Here is a 5,809-nt window from a genome sequence, read left to right on the forward strand (position 1 = left end):
GGGAAAACAGGTGCATGCTGACAAGTGTCATTAAAAGGTACCACCCCCACCCCCACCCCCCACCACAGACCAGGAAGTGATTAAAAGGATGAGTTAAACGTTCCTCTAGGCCTAAACTACACACAGTACACTATGATCGAGATGTTTAAGATGGATTTAAGAGTTAATTAAACATGACTCCACTGTGTGCAGCACACTTTCCCCCGTTTATTTTTAAAGCAATGATCTCCAAGACTTTTTTTTTTTACGGCTGCTTTTCTACTCTTATTAATAATTGACATAAAAATATTGATGCAACCCGTCTCCAGTGCTTTTACTGTTCATCTGCCACAGAAAACACACACACACAGTCTGCTAGCTCTGGGCCAAAATACCCCAATAACCTCCTCACATGAGAAATGTAAAACAAATAAAAGAACGTTCACAGGATCCTGCAGCAGATTAAATCACCGAGGCGCTCTCGTTAAGCCGGATCCTTGCAGTTTATAGCTTCTTCTGCGGCGGTCAACATCGGCCTGCTGGAGCTGAACTCTACGTGACTCGCGTGTACCTCTGTCAGAGTTCCTGGAGGATGCGGCTCATCCTCTTGGCCGGCATCAGACGGCTCAGCCAGCGTCCGACTGCAGGGGCGTGAAATCCGGGGAAGAGGGGTCTTCATGGCTAAGTGGGTCTAAGCGGAGGAGAGCGGGCCGTGTTGGAGTCATTTCATGGAGCATTTGAGCGCGGGAAGCTGGGAAGCGGAATTCCGTCGGAGTCAATGCTTGTCGGATTTGGGCTTTGCCGGAAGTTGTTTTTCCCGTTCTGTTCTGGTGGTGCTACATGCCCGATGGAGGTCCATGCCTGCTGATTTAAACAGTTGTGTATGTTATATGTATTACTTTAGGGGATTACCTTTCCGTGCCACATGTTTGGTTTCTCCAGAAAATCTCTTTCCTGTTCATCTTTTCCTTCAAACATCGCTTTATTTACTAGTGGCGTTCCTTTTAAGTTCAGACAAAGAGCATGACTTTTCAGATGAGAAATAAAAGTTAAACCTCCTCCAGTGAAGTGTCTTATAACAGATAGAGCTTTAAAATCAAGAAATAACACATTTCATTGAGCATTTGAGTGCGGGAAGCTGGGAAGCGGAATTCCGTCGGAGTCAATGCTTGTCGGATTTGGGGTTTGCCGGAAGTTGTTTTTCCCGTTCTGTTCTGGTGGTGCTACATGCCCGATGGAGGTCCGTGCCTGCTGATTTAAACAGTTGTGTATGTTATATTTATTATTTTAGGGGATTACCTTTCCTTGCCACATGTTTGGTTTCTCTGGAAAATCTCTTTCCTGTTTATCTTCTCCTTCAAACATCGCTTTATTTACTAGTGGAGTTAATTTTTAGTTTAGACAAAGAGCATGACTTTTCAGATGAGAAATAAAAGTTAAACCTCCTCCAGTGAAGTGCCTTATAACAGATAGAGCTTTAAAATCAGGAGATGACACTTAGCTTTAATTTTCTCGGCAGATCCGTTCACACCAAATGAAAACACCAAATAATTGCTAGAGTGAGTCTTTTTTTTTTCCTTCTTTTTTTCCTTTCATATAATTTAACACCACTGTGAAACCGATAAGAGAAAATCTGGGAGGCGCGAGCAGAATAACAAGAGCTAGCAAACGCGACGGCCCCGGAGTAGATAAATGTTCTGCAATTTGTCTTGGAGGAGACGCGCTGATACGGAGAGCAAAGACGGCGGCATCTCGGAGCAATAACAAACACCTCCCAGTCTGTTCAGATAATACTGGAACGTTCTGCACGTTTTTACATTTTTAGTGAGGATTCACCAACATGGGGCCGTGGGATTGTTGAGGTTTTTTAAGAGGTCAAAAACATCACAACACTATAGTAAAAGAAAAAAAAAAAAAGATTTCCAGATGTGGGACAAGTGAAGAGGATGTTAAACTTCCTCAGTTAGTTTCCTCTGTCTCTGCCATCTTGATTTACACTCCCATGTCTTTTGCAGCTTCCTCCCCAAATTCCAGAGAGGGGGTGTCATCTGTGAGTGCTCCTTCCTCAACAATAAAAGAAGAAAAAAGAACAGTAAGTGAGCAGAAACAGGTGTCACCTCTGAATAGGCCTTTATGCGACCTCCCAGTGAGCTCAACCGCTAACGCCCCCCCCCCCCCTCCACCCCTCCATGCTCGAGGTGAGCGTGACATTAAACAAAATAATGGGCTCCGTTAATGGCGACACGGCGCATGGAAGGCGACGGCGGCTGTAAAATAAAAGCTTTAGCATCTTCTTGTTTGGCTGTGTGTGTTGAAATGATGCGTGACATTGCTCCAGGCGGGTTGGGGGTTTGAGCGGGGGGGGCATTAAAATGTTGCAGCGCCGCTACGGGAGCATGAGAAATAATAAAGAAGGTGCAGATTTAGTGGCCTCTGCAGCAAGATCAAGTATTTATGTCAATGATTAGCAACAACAACAACAACGTGGAGTCTTAAGTGTGGGTTGACGTAAAATAAGCAATTATAAATCACTTTTTTTACACTTGAATCTAAATTATACATTAAAATGTTGAGGAAAAGTGTCTCACATGGGCGTCAGCAGGCTCGTAAAAAGCCGACGAATCAAGGCTCCTGATTTCTGTTGGGGCTGGACTTCGTAGTATTAAAATGGAAAAAGAAAAAAAAAATGTGCAGAAAACTAATTAATTAAGTGTAATTTGTGCAGTTACGCTTAATTTAAACACAGAATAATAGATGAGGATAATTAACAGGGACGTATTAACGTATATTTAAATAAAAAATGAGCCGTTCAGCTTGAATGAACTTCTTCTTTAAATGCTTAGTACTTTAATTCGCCGATATACAGCGATCAGGCGTAACATTATGACCACCTTCCTAATATTGTGTAGGTCCTCCTTGTGCCTCATGTTGTGACTCATCAGGGAATGGACATGGGCCTTCTGAGGGTGTCCTGTGGTGTCTGGCAGACGGGAAATGAAGAAGTATCGTACGCTCGTTTTAAAATGATCGTACTTTGACCCAAACTATCGTATGTGCTAAAACAACTTGAAAACAGTCGCACACTAGGGCAGTGCATTTAAAAACAAGGCTATTCTATGTGCATGGAACTGCAGCAACCTAAGGAATAAACACAAACACAAGAGGCTTGGCTTTAGTGATTGACAATCAAATGGCAAACTGTCATGTATTTGCTGTTTTATATCGTGTAGGCCCCGAAACTATCGTACGATAATTAGCATGTTTTTTGAGTTGTCCCTAAACTGTTTTAGTGTGTTGCTGCCATCAAGGAGTGTCATTGCCTTGGGGTGGGGGTGCCTGGTCTGGTCTAGGTGGGTGCTACATGTCTAAGTAACATCCACACCAATGAATGCCAGGTCCAGAAGTTTCCCAGCAGAACACTGAATTGTCCCAAAGTTAGGTCATAATGTTGTGGCTGATCGGTGTAACTTAACACTGGCTCACCTCCATGAGACGTTACAGCTCATAGTTGCAGATTTTTAAATGCACAGCTCTGCCAACACCCTTGCAGACTATTTATGATTAAAACCTGGCTGAGTGTCTGAGTGAGCACGATGCCATGATGAAAGCGTTTTACGCCGGAACACATTAGCTTGATGTTTGCTTTTAATAGAGATATGATTTAATTGAGGTTAATTCTTTCAGAGGAGGGCTGCCATTCCCATCTTTCACGGACGTTGTTGTTTTTTGTTTTTTTCCTTTGGATCTCATTGTGCAGCTTTTGGCAGAGAGCTGCACCAGACGGAGGTTACACGGGAAGGATCACCTTTTAGAGAGAGGGGGGAGACGGGGGCCTTCGTTGGGAAGAGATCAGAAAAAAATGGGAAATTTTTCGAGGCTTCCAGGGAAGTGCTGGAACGCCAACAGTGGAACTCTTCATGGTAAACAGTAAAAGAGTGATTGTGTTTTGCGCAGCCAGAAGAAACAACCCTGTAATTATTGGATTTTCTACCTTGCACATTCTGCATGTTCTGCCAAAAAAAAAACAAAAAAAAAAAAAAAACATTTCACATGTTGATTGTTTCATGGATCATTACTGCACTGAACAAGAAAACCAAATTTGGTCATTAATAACATACAAGAGGAGCGATGAAATAAATCTTTACCTTGCTCTGAGTGTTGTAGCTTTAACAGAGGAAAATATGTCTCACAGTTGCAGTGGATTAACGGTGTTTGGACACAAATGTACAGATTTTAAATGACTAGTGATGGGAAAATACACAAAAAGAACTCTAAATGTGGAGCTTTAAGGTGGTTCTCGGTCATCCGGGTCTTGGTACGTCTGAAAAAGAAAGCTGAAACAAAAGCCGCCGGACTGGTTTGAGTCTTCTTGAAGACTTCTTCAGTTCTAAATAACTGCTGGGGACTTTTACTGGGAGGATGACTCACCTGTGATCGCGGGAAGTTGTTCAGATTAACCTGGGTGGCGCCTCAAGGTGTGAACGAGGGGTTGAAAGATGGGTTTATACTCCTGTCAGGGATCTAAGCCGAGCCCACGCCGCTCTAATCGCTTCTACTTATGTGCTGGTGCGCCGGCAGAGTTGGGTAATTATGCCGCTGAAAGCTTCTGTGTGTGTACTTCAAACAATGCTGATTGGAGCTGTGCCGCTCACGCTGGAGTAAATAAATGTTGAGCAACAACTGCTTTTTGCTGAAATCACTGCAACGCACAAAACATGGCGGACGTGTGAGGAGATGGCGAGGAGGAGGAAGGAGGAGGGATTTAGTTTGGGACCAGTCACAGCTGCCAGTCTCCAGTCTGGTTCTGTTTTCAAGCTGCAGATATCGTGGCTATAAGTGAGAGGCGGCGGACGAGAAGGCCCTGCGGAGGGGAGCAAGTGGAGTGGAGAGAGTGATCGGGGTCTCGCTGCCTCCTGTTCAAGAAGTCTTCCAGAGCCGGTGCAGAAACTGAGCCCAGGATATCACCAGAGACCCCTCTCACCCTCGCTATAAACTCTGCCATCGGGCAAACGGTACCAAAAGCATCAAAAGCAGGACCGACAGGCTGCTCGACAGTTTTCTTCCACAAGCTGTTAGACTGCAGAACTGCTGCTCTTATCCAGGAAGGGCACCATGCACCGTGAACTTTACTTATTTGAACTTCTTTTAGTATTTTAACCGAGACTTTTACCTATTTTGCTAAGTCTGCACAGATCTCAGAGAGAAAAAGCCGTGGTGTGCTGGGGAGGCGACACCACACCACGCTGATACAGAAGGAGGGCTCTGTGGAACAAACTCAGGTCCATCATGAACAATGTCCACCACCCTCTACGCGACACCATACACAGTGTTATATATTTATTCATTCATCTTCTGTCACGGCTTGTCCCATGGAGGGTCACAGGGGCGCTGGAGCCTATCCCAGCTGTCATTGGGGCGAGAGGCGGGGTACACCCTGGACAGGTCTCCAGTCTATCACAGGACTAACACAGAGAGACAGACAACCATTCACACTCACACCTACGGCCAATTTAGAATCACCAATGAACCAAACCAGCATGTCTTTGGACGGTGGGAGGAAGCTGGAGAACCTGGAGAAAAAAAAAATGATCTACATATTTTAGTTTTTCAGTTTGATTAACTGTAATTCTCCAAATTACAGAGAAACACTCTCTGTCTACTTCGATTTATCTCAGGGCTTCTTCTTTCTTTTTTATTATTATCTTTAGAGTTTTAACTGAAGCAAAACAACACCTGCGTGCAAAGTTACAAGAGCTGGATTAGTTCTGACTGGTCTCACATGAACTGCAGTAAACCCAACGAGCGCCGGGCATGTTCCATATCTCAGCCG

The sequence above is a fragment of the Chelon labrosus genome (genome assembly GCF_963514085.1).
Source record: "Chelon labrosus genome assembly, chromosome: 6".
Classification (NCBI taxonomy): domain Eukaryota; kingdom Metazoa; phylum Chordata; class Actinopteri; order Mugiliformes; family Mugilidae; genus Chelon; species Chelon labrosus.